Here is a 15,445-nt window from a genome sequence, read left to right as displayed (position 1 = left end):
GACATTCCATGACAACGTATCGTCGAAGTGTAGCCCCAGGTATTTTGTGCTATTTACCAGAGTTACCGAAGGACCTGAGCATGCAAGGCAGTCACTGGTGTGGAGATAAACAGGGGAAATATCCGCGACTGCTTTATATGGGCTGTGAAAACATATCATATTAGTCTTCGATTTTTAATGAACATTTTGTTATTAATGTAGTGCAAGATTGCGACAAGCGATCACCAAAATAACCATGAGCCATTCTTACAGCATCATCAAAAGAGGGAGAGATAACATAAAAGGAACACGGGATGAAAAACACGAAGAGACCGCGAGTACGGGAAGGAAACGGATATGGCACTTAAAGGGACACAAAAGGTTAATATTAAGGCAACGTGGTCTTTTGAAATACCATCCCAGAAACCCCGAAACGCTTGTTTCATGCGAAGAAGGTACTTATTTTAGGAGAAAATGCGTTCTGAAGCGTCTGCGTACTTCTAGCGCAGTTCAAATCGTCCGCCCTCCTATGAGGCGTCATGGCCTCATAGTGACGTTGGGCCATGCGTTGTGCCGTCGGTAAGTAAAACGGCGCCCTCAGACGGCGCTACGGCTTTTCTGCGCAAAACGCAAACGCGCGGCCAGAAACAGAGCCAAGACAAAGCCGACAATAGTGCGAAAGCGGAACTATCGTTGCTAGCGGAAGGGGAAAGCGCGCGACGATAAGCTGGTTATCTTATGACGCCAACTTTGACACTCGCTGCAATGGATGACCCTGACAACGACGCATTGGCTCGCGATGCTGGGCTCGACTTCAGCGATTCAACCACTGATGAACGTGACCTGCTGCTGAGGGCCGGCTCGCGCTGCCGCCGTCGTTGCGTACTACTACGACGGCAACTGCATGTCATGGCTGTACATATTCGGTTATTTGTAGCTTTTCCTTCGTGAAAACCAATTGCCGCACTCACCGTTGACCTGCAGTTGTTCTTGCGCTTTGGAGAAAGCATAGCAAGACCGATGGAACAGCGCTACGGGAAAGCATTGCTTTGAAAGGCACTTCACGCGACTTCAGTAAGTCGGAGTTGAACTCTTAATCCTCTGGACGAAAGTTCAGCGAGCACACTATGCGATTTTTGGGCCCTTTGCCAACGCGCTGTGGCAGAGGTACGGCACTTAACCACTTTGAACGGAGAGGTTCACTCGTTGGCACACACTGATAAGTAACGTTGGATTCGCCGCTGCAACTGCCCTTGGCCAAGTTCCGCGGACCGTTCGCGCATCCCACATGACATGCACGTGTCATTCTCGCTGCTTGTACCAAAGTTTCGCGAGCCAGCAGAACCAGTGCCGCACGACGCTATAGCGAAACAACTGAAACTACAAAGCGCGCGCGGCGCTGAGTCGAGCGCGCAGAGTCGAGCGAAAACGAAATCTTTCGACACCCATACTACTAAAGGCTAACGTCAAAATGTTATTTTTTCTTAGAATCGAACAGAAGTAGACAAGTAGCATTTTCGTCCGTCTTATAGTCTAATGAAATGATCTTATTATTGCGAGTAGTTGACTGCTAGTGACGTAAATTAGGATAACAAGTGCCTTCGTCATCGGGCTAGTACCGGAGTGTCGCTGGGGGGTCTCAAATTGTGTCATGTATTTACCTCAGTTTCTCGGTTACTAAAGCTCTGTTCGCGATTATATTGACGCTTTAGACGTTCTAGCGCATTGTTTTATCACTTTAACTTGACTTCATAGTAACCTTTAGTGTCCCTTTACCAATACCCATTGCAAGGGAAAGGATCATGGCATAAAACCGTTTGAAGAAAGCAAGAAAAGGTAAGAAAAAGCTAAAAACAACATAAACAAGAAACGTGGAATATCATACGATCGACAAATGTGGCAATGACGTCATGAAAGCATGAAGGCTCAAATATGCCTTAATGAAAACAGGCGTGGAAAGTGGGGGTGATGGCGACTATTGACTTTACTAACGTGACTATAGAGTGAAACGTGGTGAAAAAACTAACACTCGTCGGCATTCACAGCACAAAACACCTACAATAACAAAACCAAAAGACAAAAAGCAAAAAAAACCTTAAACCACGAAAAGGAAATTTTTTATAAAGTTATAAAGCATATTCCAGAAAAGTGACTTCTGAAAGCAACAAGACAGATGGCGTGCTGATACATTTGTCGCCATTTTTTAGTTTGCATAACGCTTCGACAATCTTCCTTTTAGCCTGATCCTTCGAATAAAGCAGGAACGTTGTTTTATTAAGAATTGGTTCACAAGGGTTGTTTCTTCCGCCCTCTTCTTTCCTCTGCATCTGTCACAGTTCCGGGCCAAAGTACGTCCTGCCTTGTTCTTTACATGCCACTGGTCTTCCCGTGCGCTTTCCTTGAAACACCTGCCCGTTTGTCCAATATAAATGTTGTCACATGTGAAGGGAATGGAATACACTACCCCACAAGCACAATCTGTGTAGTGCGTTTCGTGCATGGTTGAACACTGTGGTCTACTCTTTCTCTTGCCTGTCACCATGGGGCACGCTCTAATGAGCTTGCATGGGGCTGAAAGAGCGACCTTGACATCGAGTACCTGTTCTACTCAATCCCGCATGACGGTCTGTTCACCACTATTAGGCAACAAATTCAAGAGACCGGAGAAGTAGCCTTTCAGAATACGGCAGAGGTGAGCACAGAGCATTTCCTTGAACAGTTAATCTTTTATTTAAGTTCCGCAGCCATTGCGTTTGATGGAAAGCACTGTCTGCAGAAGGCTGGAATATGTATAGGTTCTTCAGTTGCATCTATTCTTTGCGATATATATCTGTCGTCGTTGGATCAACGAGTTCAACAATTAATTTCCAGGCATCATGTCATGCGCATTTCCCCTTATGTTGATGACTGCTAGTCATACTCCACGTGTTCGCACAAATATAAGCTTAATAATGCCGTAGATTGCGTATTAAAGATGTTCCAATCAGCTTCAGGGGATAGGAGGGTGCTCACATTCACCTACGACTTAGCCAGGGATAACTCCCTTAAATTTTTGGACCTTAGTCTTCATTTTGACCCAAAACACATCGGCTGGTATTACAACCCAATGACAAAGAAGGCCCCATGGCCGTTTGAAAGTGCACATTCCAAACTAGTTAACAGAGCCAACATAACCCTAGCTTGTAAGTCCGCCCTGGAAAAATCATGCGAGACTAAGTTAGAAACCAGTTTCAATCAGCAAGTTAGGCGCCTCCTTTCGGCTGGTTACCCTCAAAGTTTAATCACAGGCGCCTTCAAAGTCTTTTGCAAAAACTTGAAGGTAAAAAGCAACAGAAAGTGTATCAAGAAAGAAAAACTGCAGGTGTGCCTTGAAAGCCGCACGCAGCGCCACTTGCGCTGCGACTCGCGTGCAGTATTGAGAATCGTAGCAGACGGTAGTGGCTCGTTGCATAGGAAGCGATGGCGGTGCAAGTGCCCGTGGTTGGCGCATTAGTCCTTCGAGCTGGCTATAAAGATTCTGTAGTGGAATCATTCTTCCGCGATGCCACTACGAAGAAAGGCGAAAAACCGCATCAAAGTTGCCATGTTTTTGGCGTGCACGAACGGTTCGCTACGGCGACGTCGGTCTTGAAGGCCAAATGCGTGCGTCAGGCCTGCGTCTGGCAAGAGGCTTACTCCATAACGATCGAGGTAAGTTATTATTTCATGCTTAGAATATGTTTGGTGCGTACCCACTACCCGTGTACTTGCAAAATATTGAGACTATTTAGAATTATCGATGGCTTAGATGAAATCGCGTCCACTGACTAGGCGGTGTCCTTTGTTGCGACCGCGGCTTCGGGTCATGACTATACGCAGCCATGTCGCCGCGTCTTGCGCAGTGTTTCGCTTAAATTTGTCGCGCGGTGTAATGAACCGTTTCTTTTTTATGTTTAAAAAAAAATGGTGAAGCACAAACAGGGGACACGGCACAAAAGGAAGGTCAAACACAAGACAGATACTACTTTCAACTGTTAATCCACAATGTCGTCGTGAAATATATATGAGAAATGCACATGCGCATAAGCGTGTATGTTTATGCACTTCTGTCATTACAAGGTCCGCACAGCTTACTTATGCGGGCCGGAAAGCCACACTGATTTTTCCAGCAGACCCTGCAGTTTTTGTAGACCAGCTACTCTTCGTCCTACCTTGATTCTAGAGTAGCCGTAGCGGTGCCGTGCCGCTAGGTGTGTTTACGCTAATATGCTAGGTAACTCAGTTCACTGCTTCATGTTCCTGACAAATAAATAAATCTTGCACAGCTCTAGCTGACCTCGCATTGTATTCCCAAATTTTGTGAAAGGTAGATGGTGAGCTAATAAGGCTTATTAAATCGTTCCCTCAATTTTGTACAGTATTAAAATGTCTTGAATACGTTTCTTTTCTCATCAGCTGGATGCCAGAACGAACATCACACAAGCTCACTGCACCTGTAGAGGTGGTGTCTCAGGGCAGTGCAAGCATTCAGCAGCAGTGATTACGTATGTCAATTGAGATGACACATCAACGAAGACATCCATAGCACATGTGTGGAAATGGCCATCGGCGAAGCAGCTTGGGATGTGTAACAAGGGAGTATTATTTTCGGAAATGGACCCACCTAAGCATCCAGATGACATGATGGTGAAGCAACCTGTGCCGAGAGCCATCATCAACTCAAAGTCCCCTTTGAGCATAATGCTCCGCCAAGAGGAGCGAGTAAAGGAAAATCTAGCAAGCTTGGACAGACTCCTCGGGCGACTGGGTCAGCTCAACGACATATTTAGAGCAAAGAGCACTCCAATTGAAGAAGTGAGTGAGGACTTCCTTCTTGAGGTAGTGGTGACAGAGGATGAACGCAACAACATTGCAAGACAAACGATTCTACAGAGTGGATGCCCACAGTGACATTGTGAGAGGGTACTGAGAATTTCAGCGAATTCCAAGGCTCACAGGATAAAGACACGTCAAGCAGACTTTGAAAGCTTCGGAAAACAACTGGCACCGCCACACTGCTTTAAAAGCGCTGCATGTGCAGACGGTGTGGCAATTGAACCAGTCGCACGGCAAGAGTACATATGCAAAGAGGTGCGCAAGGTTATTCAAGTGGGACTTGTCATCAGCACTGTGCAGCCATGGTTGTGCTGTAGCCCAGATGGTTTGGTGGACGAAAAGCAAGGAATCCGCTTGCTGCAGATCAAGGCACCTTCCAGGTGCGAGACACAGCCCGTTGTTAATGAGGACATAAATGTGGATTATCTCCACTGTGAAGAACAAAAGCTGCAACTACGTGAAAGTCACGTCTACTACACACAAGTTCAAATAAGCAAGTATGTTGTAGGCGCGATCATATGTGACTTTTACGTGTACCCACCAAAAAGGTCAAAATGTGGAGAAGTAAGAAGGAAAGACTCCTTTCTGAATAAAGTTGTGCCGAAATTGGAGTGGTTTTTTTAGGCACTACTTCCCAGCTGTGCTGAGGCGCCGAAGTCTATTAAACTTTAGCAGTGTTGACTTGTGAAGCATGTTCCTTTTTTATTGAACGAAATGTGTTGTGAGCACGCTTGCACAATACAGCAAAAATAAAAGCTGTCCAAACATTTGCTTCTGTTCAAAGCACTCACACAGTCTTGATGACAGGACTTTGTAGGTTAGCCAGCACGCTGCCCACATGCACTATCTTTTCGATGTGATACTTTAGGCTTTCATTCAAGATAGCAAAAATCTTGATGCGTTGAATGCACCTCCCCATGAATACGGTGAGGTGCAACCTTATAAGTATCTTCCATCTTCGTCTTTGTAAACTGCTTGTTAGCCTTTGCAAATGGTGGCATGGCAAGTGTGACGTCCTTACTTTCCAAGTCGCACTTTACATGGGAAAAACCTTTGTACGCAATCACCATATCCCCCGGTTCCAGCAGGTTAATCAATACAGAGTTGGCGATGATGTACCTGTCGCTTACCTGCCACCAAACACATTCGAAATGAATGTTATATAACCGGAAGCCGTGATCCCAACTAGAAATTTCAGTGTAAAGTCGCTCTTGCAGTTGCTCCAGCAGTTTAGCCTATCGGCGACTTTACCTGGCTTCCCAATTCTGACTTCCGGACAGTCTACTATAACCCTACAATTACGATAGTTCAGGCGGCAAAAGGAAGGCATCGATGCTTATACCACATCCCTCGAAAACCACTTGATCCACCCTCAGATTCTGACGGACAGGACATACAGCGTGGCATAGAAAATGCGCGACGCCCTAGTTCAATGTACGCCGAACAAAACGCCTAATGCAGAGAATGTGTGGCCATGCATCATCTTCATGAGAAACAGCAGAAGCTTGCTGTCCACCGCCAGGTCCAAGTACCTCTCGCTACGCACCTGTAAAATGAGAGGTATTTTGTGAGCACAACATTTAGAGTAGTGATGAAACCAACTTTCAAAGTTTTTGAGTTCTGACTAATTCAGAAACGTCGACGATTTCGCAAAGAATGTTCAGCTGATTTAGTGCTTTAGGTGTATGAATGGTTTCTTCGAACCGCCTCATGTCGGAACACAAGCAGGCGGTACTTTGATGTGGGTAGACGTCCCTCCCAAGTTTGTTCAAGCTCCTCTGGCCAGTGCATCTGGCACATTGGTGCAAACACTCCTTTGTAGTGCTGTTTTGTGTCTCACGCCTGCACTCTTATCTGAATGTCGCAGTTGACAATGATGCTTAGGTTCGTCCCCCTGGCGCCTAGAGCGACCGCTGTTAAGAACAGCCCGCTGTCATGCAAGTTTTAGCTGTTAGGAATGGCCTGCCGAGGTGGCACCGTGCAAGTTTTGCCAGCCAGTTGCGCCAGCGGCGGAAAACTTTTCTTGGAACGCCACCGCAAACCTCTAGCCAAGGCGTCACTAAGTCGACTGTGTGTGGAGAACAATACGCGCGTCCTCGACTCTCCGTCGCTGGAGCCGAGTTTGACGAAGCAGGCTTTGTGCCTGAACCCGCCACCGCGCACCTGATCTTCTATGAGCGGGAGAGTTGCCGCGGGAACGTCTACGGAGATCCCTTCCCACGCGCCGTTCAAAGAGCACGACAATGGACACCACGACGGCCGCGCTGAGAGGGTCAGCTCCGAGTTCTGCGAAGGCCCTCTGCCTTCGGGGGGGGGGGGGGGGGGGGGGGGGACCGTGAACCTGTGTGTTTGTAATCCCTCGCGAAGAGGCGGCTCGTCTCCGGGTCGAACGTTTCCCTCACTTTGGCATCGAGGGAGGACCGAGTGTTTATCAGCCACTGTTGTGCGGCTGCTCAGTGTACTTTCTCTCACAGTCATGCTAGACTGATGAACAGCAACGTCCTTATGTAGATACTGTAAATAAACTCATATTCCTCGTTCTCGATGAGAAGCAGTCCTTCCCTTCATCAACGTCCTCAGCGTGGATAAGTTGGACGAAGGATTGGACCAGCTACCATCTAATTCATGCCCGTCTCCAATCTTGACAACTGATTACGAGCGATGGGATTGAGCCCCCAATCCTGACACCGCATTGTCAAATGCAAGCTTAAAATCACCAGAGCGAGCCTAGGCATCCTCCTGTATCACTTTAGACATATGTTTCTCATTCATTGTCAAACCACAGAGTCCAACATTGGCAATACTGATGCAGTTGATGGTCTTGTCCACTGTCAAAATGTTGCTAGGCTTGAGAAGACCAGGAAACGTGCACTCCTAGCTTATTGGATCCAAACCCATCTTACACGTGTGAGGTTCAGTCGCTTTGCAAAACTTTTCTGCGATCCGTATTTGGAACTAAAAATCTGTTTTCATACATAAATTAGCACACTGATGCTCGAGGACCATGCTACGGGTAAAAACAAGCTAGTTGCATATTGAAGTGCGTTGTGAAAGGATTAAAAGATTCACCTGATCTCACTGCACCACCATGTACTTCATCAAAAGTTCAACGGATGTACGAACAAAGCCAGCGTTTGAACCCAGCAAGAACAGACGCCATTTCACGGCTGTCGTCTGGTGAAATAAACGCTTTCCAATGGCTGACTTTCTCCAGCGCCTAATATGTTTATGCACCTCGTACGAAGAGCTTGTTTTAAGATTTGAGGATGGGCATGTGGTTTCCTATTGAGAGCATGCTCCTAAACTGCCAATGTGCTGAAAACAATTCTCCATCACTAGCCTGAAATAAATATTGTCAGACCAGAAAGTCAGTTTTTTGTTTTAGTTGTGATCGATATGTCACTCAGCTTGCACTGAGGTGGCTGAAATCTCGTTGGCAGATACACTTTTGCTACGCATGTGAAAACGAGGGGAAATACCGCCATGCTGCAGTACCATATGCTCCGACAAATCCCACGGCACGTTAGAATGGAAAGAAAGCCCTAGTACATTAGACATCTTGTACACATCTGTGCGGTTCATTATCCATAACCAGAAAAAACTGTGTGTGTGAGGTGGTTGTCAAATTCCCAAAGGACAACATCAAATATAAAAAAGGCTGTACCTTTCGAGGAACGTCCATGACATTAGCATATATATTTTTCAGTTCAATTCAAATTGAGCTACTTGTGAATATGCTCTCGTTGGTGTCATTTGGAAGCTGATCTAACAGTTACCTATGGCAAGAGGCTCAACAGGGCCAGGAACACCGTAACTGTCACCCCAGTCAGGTCTCTGAGGGCATCGTCGTTTTCCTTGTCCACCAAAGTGTGGTAGCCATAGAAACCCTTTGGTTGGTGGTCTTCCAACCACACCGCATTGACACTTGCGTCAACCGTTGCAGGCTGTTCAGGTGAAACGAATTTAACCTCGGTGGATGCCTCGCATGCACCGGCGAACAGGGTGCAGGCAATCATCAGGACTCCCTTGCTGTGGGCTTGCGGTGTCTCTAGCGTCTCAGTTGAGACCTGCAACAAATTGATGGCATGTTACAATTCTCAGACAAGAGAACAAGGTGTTTTCTAGCTTTCTATTACCCTAGAATACCGATTATATGCCACGTTGAGAAGCCCTAACCAGGCACACCAAGACACAAAAGCCCATGCATGGCTCACCACAGTACCCCTGGCAAACTAGGTGAAACTGAATGAACGTTCATTTTGATGACCGAGAAGGGAACTACCATCGCATGTTTTTAATAGGGGTAACAGCAGCAAGCACTGGACCCTAAAGGATTGTTCGTTGCCTGGGGGACTCGAACTATGAAGTGGCGGTTGACAAAACCCACATTTTTTCACGCAGCCATTTGCGACCCGAGGTGGTTCACATTATTCTCCTCAAGCCATTCTACACTCGATAGGACTGTGCACGTTTTGTGTTCCAGATTGCTCTTCAGTATACCATTATTTTGCTTTGTGTAGCATCGGGGTGACGTGCTTTTAATGGGGGCAGTAAGGGCTGCTTTTCGTTTGTTTTTGGCACAAGTCTGCCACAATAAATGTTCAGTTGTTTTTCCTTCACTGTAGCATCGTTTGTCACTCATGACAATATGTCTGTTCTGCCTTTTAGCTTTCAAACACAAAAAGCACCCACCTTGCATTCCTTATTTTATAATCTGCAAATTTTGAGTGGGCGCTTACTAGGAACTTTATGGTAGCACAGCAGAACCTACCTCAACTCCTTGCAGTTGTTTGGGTTCGTTATTCCCATCGGTGCATTCAGGTTCCTCCAGTGGTAGTGTGATTGCTGGTGCTGGAGAAGCTGGCACGTCCATGGTGTAAGAGTTGAGGAGGGCGTCGGGATGGAAAACTTGGAGGTTTATTTACATTATTTACAGTGAGACGACCAAGAAATTAACAGTCATAGAGTCATTACGGGCCGGCAGCAACTCGGACGCTGCGGCCCGTGGCAAGAAGCTCGAAAGGGATCAATGAAGGAATGCTCCAGGAATGCTCTCTTGCTGCTCCCGGTCTGTGTCTTTTAAGCCCTTCGGTGTCTCGAAGACACGTAACGTTCGGCCAATCGGCGAGCCCGCTCAGGTGTCGTCATTTTCGGCCAATGGTAGGCGCCCGTGCGATTGTGTCACACCCGGCGGAGAGGGTCGCTCCTTGGTCCCCAATTGTCCGAGTGCTTACTTCTCTCTGCGGTCTTACTGTCACCAAGGCGGAGAGGGTCGCTCCTTGGGCCGCAATTGTCCGAGGGCTTTCTGTCCCTCTTTTGATGACGCTGTAAGAATGGCTCATGGTTATTTTGGTGATCGCTTCTCGCAATCTTGGACTGCATTGTTACCCAGCAGATAACTTTTACATATTCATGTTTTTCGGCACATGCGAGAGTGAAAATACGGAGACGTGCACAGGTTCCCTAATGAAATATAATTGTGTTGCTCGCTTTCCAAAAATAAACATTTGGCAGCCTGCGCTCGTTGTGTGTGTTTCTTGGGTCCTCGTTCTTTTCGAGCAGTTATAGGGTACGTCTAAAGTTTGGGTTTCGAACGCAATAGGCGTTGAAAGAGGCAAGCTGGCTTTCTGCGCCATCGTTTGGGGTACCCGACCTCCCCTTAGAGGCGCAGATGCGACCGTCCCCGCGGCTTTCAGGCGACGCAACGCATGTGCAACGTCAGGCCTTCTCCGCCCTCTCTCCCGTCTTATCTCCGGGTGGCGGACCCCTCGCCTTCTCCACCAGTGGCCAACGACCCGCATACGCAGGCCGCCTTGGTCCTCCATTGTTGTGGGAGAAGTAGCGCACGCCACCGCTCGTAAATGGTGTTGGCGTCGCGAAGCCAAAGATTGGTGCAAGCAGGGAAACGGCAAACAACGGAGGCGTACAAAAACAAAGTTCACAACAGGGACTCAGAAACTTTGCTTATAGGAATTCATCGTGGTTTTTTTTTCTTCGTTAATATAGGTACGACATTAGGCAATAAAATAACAAGCCCTTGATGGCGCCACCCACCACCCCGTTACAAAGGGGATGCTCATAACATCGATCCATCGATTCGACTGTCAGCTATTCGGCGAGACAGCAGCAGGCGGCAGCCACGGTCAGCAAGAAAGGCACAAGGGTTAACAAAGAAAGCTTGTCAATAATTGTAAAGTCCTCCACGTATTATCACATTCAGATGCACTACTGGTGCCGAACGTGTGGCGCCGACATTGAAGCAAGTGACCTCCATCACATCCGCACACCATCCGTTCAGAATACTATTCACGAAGGGGTTGGGAAGATACGAGCCGAAATTGCCGTTTGCTGCGCGTAGCTTTTTTTGCACAATGTACTGCAATATATGTGGCGTATAGTTAGTGCGTACTGTTTGTCAATTGTACGGAGCAATTCCGTCAGCAACACATTGTAAAAGATTGTTGTACTTGGGTTCGCAAACATTAATTACTTCATATATCGGACAAGCTTTAGTGCACGTTCGCTATAAGTGGGTGACACTGTATATCGACTTGTGGACAAAAGACTAATTGCTTAGCCAGCAACACTGAAATAATAATTGATGTGCCCCCACAATGACGTGTGTCAAACAAACTTTGTTTGATGTCCCTTCGTTAGCCTTGTGAGAAGCTTCTGCGCTTAGCCTCAGTGGCCGAACTATGAAGTCGAACTGCGTGGTGTGTTCTTTGGAGCCCGATGAGTGGGCCCTCGTGCAGCGCAGTTCTCTCGCTGCTTATGGCTGCCACGGCGCCCATGCTCGCGTGGTGCTGCATAAGGAGCTTCGCCACTAAGCGTGCGTGCAACCTCCAAGGCGGGAAAATCATCCTCATTTTCGCTATCAACCAGATACCTTTCAACGCACTCGCAAGCCTAAGGAAGTTAATGCCGATAACCGCCAGCGATCTACGTATGAAAACTTTATTATCTCAGCAGCACCATTTTACCACTGCTCTGAGGCACATTACTTATCACGTCTATGACCGGGAGAGTTAACGAAGGAAGACTTCAGGTGAGGTTCGAAGCACGGATGCTCGAAACTATTCCAATCCTAATGATGCCCATTCCCTACAACTGTTCAACCCGCAGTGGACGAGGCTACTGTCAAGAGTGCTTTGTCTGTGACACTAACGTGTAACCCTACAGCGCCAACTTCTTACGGGCACTCAACGGAAGTGCGTCGCTTTTCATGTCTCGTTTTGCTGCAGGTGGAAGGTCGCCCTCCGTTCGTGAGAATTCACATTAAACGCCACAATAAAATGCTAGTGTGGGCAATCTGGTCCCGTTTTGTAGCTCATGATTCTTTCTACTTACAAAGTCAGGCTATTCGTTAAAATGTAAATATTGTATTCTATGAATGTATCCAAACCTCGTGTATCTACTGAAGTGCTTTAATTTTACATTATTGCAAAAATTGTTTCGAAAAATAGGACCCACACGCGTCGTAAACTTAGCACGTCAAGGAAAGGCGAAGGTGTCGGCATCCATAGTCACCCAGCCTGCTTGAGTTCAATTAGGTATAGATGCTTTTCATTCAAACATTTTGGTATACATCTTATGGCGTTTTTCACTGGTCGGTCATTAAGGAGTGTGCAATAAAAGTCGGCAGTAACTCCATTAGACAGGATACCAGTAAGCTATCGCAGGAGACGAAAGATCTGGTCAAGAAACGCCAATGTATGAAAGCCTCTAACCCTACAGCTAGAACAGAATTGGCAGAACTTTTGAAGTTAATCAACAAGCGTAAGACAGCTGACATAAGGAAGTATAATATGGATAAAATTGAACAAGCTCTCGGGAACGGAGGAATCCTAAAAGCAGTGAAGAAGAAACTAGGAATTGGCAAGATGCATGCGTTAAGAGACAAAGCCGGCAATATCATTACCAATATGGATCAGATAGTTGAAGTGGCTGAGGAGTTCTATAGAGATTTATACAGTACGAGTGGCACCCACGATGATAATGGCATAGAGAATAGTCTAGAGGAATTCGAAATCCCACAAGTAACGCCGGAAGAAGTAAGGAAAGCCTTGGGAACTATGCAAAGGGGGAAGGCAGCTGGGGAGGATCAGGTAACAACATATTTGTTGAAGGATGGTGGGCAGATTGTTCTAGAAAAACTGGCCACCCTGTATACACAATGCCTCATGACCTCGAGCGTACCGGAATCTTGGAAGAACGCTAACATAATCCTAATCCATAAGAAAGGGTTCGCCAAAGACTTGAAAAATTATAGACCGATCAGCTTACTGTCAGTTGCCTACAAACGCTTATCTGCTGGGGCACATCCCATTTAGGACGAGTGAGAGGTGGTGTTCCGGCACCCTATTATTCGCGAGCGTGTGTTTATATATAACCTATTTAGAGAGGGGCATTAAATGCCCCCATGGCTACGCTTAGGCTTGTCTGCTCTACGTATAACAAATCCAAAATTGTCTACTTATGGGCAACGGCGCATATCTTGCGATTCCACCTTTATTGCACAGTTTAATCAGCTCTGCTTGGTCACGAGAGCAAATAGTGCAGTAAAGAGTGTTTTCAGGATTCACATGTAATTTTTTGCAGTTACAAGCGTAAGTTACATCAGCAACTTGCGCTTGTCTGCCATTGGTATGCATGGTAACAAAGCTAAAATTGCATATCCGCGTGATGTGCGCAAATTCTTTTTATGCAATTGTGGACTGTCAGGAGTAATCTTTTAGCCTAGTTCAACTTACCTACTAGGTGCATGTTTTGGTCGAGCGGCAAAGTGTCCTTGTGCTGCGATTTGAGCAGAATAACCAAATGCGAATTCTCAAATAATATGAACCCCCCTTTAGAGGCAGCAACACGTCAACCACACAACTTGTAGACATGCAGTCTTGCAGCCACTACATGCAGTAACCAGTGAAGGCAGAGTATAACGAAATAAATTCGGGGGTTTTAACTGCCAAAACCATGCAAAACCACGAAATCGTTATGATGCACGCTGTAATGGGGAGTCTCAGGAATAATTCTCGGGGGGTTCTTTAACGTGCACAAAAATCAAAGCACACGGTAGTATGGGTGTTCTTGCACTTCGCCCCCGTCGAAATGCGGCCGCCGTGGCCGGGAATCGAGCTCGCGTGCTCAGCGGCGCAGCACGCATGCATTTACCGCTAACAAGCGGCGGATGTCAACACAATTCAACTACGCAGCACGACTAAACAAACGGTTGCACACTAAAAACAGGCATATCATTATTCTGTTTTCATCGAGCGGCCGCGATATTGCAGGCGAATACGAAAGTATGGGACTCAGCGCACTGCAGTTATCCATGCTTGTCGTCTGTCCTTGTCGTACCACTTCCCCGGAAATCTGTAGAATTTCACGGGCGGCGTTCGACCTTTCGTGTTTTCGGGGCTGTTGTGGCAATCAACAACACAGCAGTATTGCGTGCCACCTTTACTGGCTGATGAGGTCGCACTCGCCATCGCAAAAACAACGCGCATGAGCCAGCGCGAGCGCTCCCGCCGAACAGAACACGGGCGCGCGCTGGCGCAGCGACGACCTTCGAAACTTCCATCGGTCCGCTAGGGGAGCATTCGGCGCTGGTGCCGCGCGGGCAAACTAGGTTGCCTCCTCTATCCTCGCGGTCGCCGCGCTGCAGGCCGGAGGATGGCGTGCTAGTGCGCCTACGTGCGCGTGTTTGCTGTGGTGTCGCTCGTAATGACACGTGATTTGTTCTAGGCAACATCTGTTATTTGTGTAATATGTTGCATGAATAGACGAATTAACGCTTAGAGAAATAATATAACACAAAAACCGAATGTCTGCAGGTTTTTGTTTTACTCTCACTGCGGCAAGGGAGATGTACTTCCGTTTCGTCTGCTTGTTCCCACATCGTGCAGTCGCGCGCGGACACCGCAACTATGTCATTTTCTACCGTGTTCCAGCGCGAAATCATGCTCTGTGATCCGCTTGTGTCTGCCTCAGTATTCGTGTAACACTGACTTTTACTGCTAGTCAGGTGTTCTCGTGCACAGCGCGCAAAATGAGACAATCACAACAGTTCGCGCACAATGCCCTGAGCAGAAGTGCGCCGCACCGTAATATAGCGAGGAGAAAAACAATGAAGGCCGGGCCCATGACGTATGCGACACGCGAACCTAGAGGTCCGCTATGGGAGAACGCAGGGAAGGAATTTCGCTTGCGAAGGCTAGACGGGGCAAGTGGAGAGAGTGTCTTACTTGGCGGTGGACCTCGCCTCCTGAAATCATGGGTTCGCGACACTGAAATATTTCTACCTCGGATATTAATGAGCCCACTTGATTTTTTTTTCTTTTTTTGCGGCAGAACGCTCCATATAGGACATGTAGCAACTTACGCGTATAACCAAAATTTGCTATGGGGCCTGGTGAGGCGCCCTTTGACACCGTTGCTACGCGACAGCTTTGCTTACGCCCAGGCTTTCATCCACGGGGAACAGTAGTGTGATCACCTTATGTATTTGACCTTCCTCATATCTGTACTTACTCATCATCATCCCGTCTCGTCGGTTTCATCGCTGGGCGCCGCTCGTGCTCACAGAGCGCCAGTTGCCGATTGAACGTCCGCC

General features: G+C 47.3%; 1 protein-coding gene and 2 pseudogenes across 6 annotated transcripts in view; 2 read left to right on the top strand and 1 right to left on the bottom strand.

Annotated features, from left to right (window-relative positions):
• Positions 1-15,445, top strand: part of LOC126545894 (uncharacterized protein ZK1073.1) — a 362,662-nt gene that overhangs the window by 212,196 nt on the left and 135,021 nt on the right. The gene's annotated exons all lie outside the window — the stretch shown is intronic.
• Positions 4,477-5,521, top strand: LOC140215308 (uncharacterized; annotated as a pseudogene).
• LOC126545896 (uncharacterized) lies at positions 5,621-9,706 on the bottom strand (annotated as a pseudogene).

Source organism: Dermacentor andersoni, chromosome 1, assembly GCF_023375885.2.
Source record: "Dermacentor andersoni chromosome 1, qqDerAnde1_hic_scaffold, whole genome shotgun sequence".
Classification (NCBI taxonomy): Eukaryota; Metazoa; Arthropoda; class Arachnida; order Ixodida; family Ixodidae; genus Dermacentor; species Dermacentor andersoni.
The sequence above is the reverse complement of the archived record's forward strand: the minus strand, read 5'-3'. Positions and strand labels throughout refer to the sequence as shown.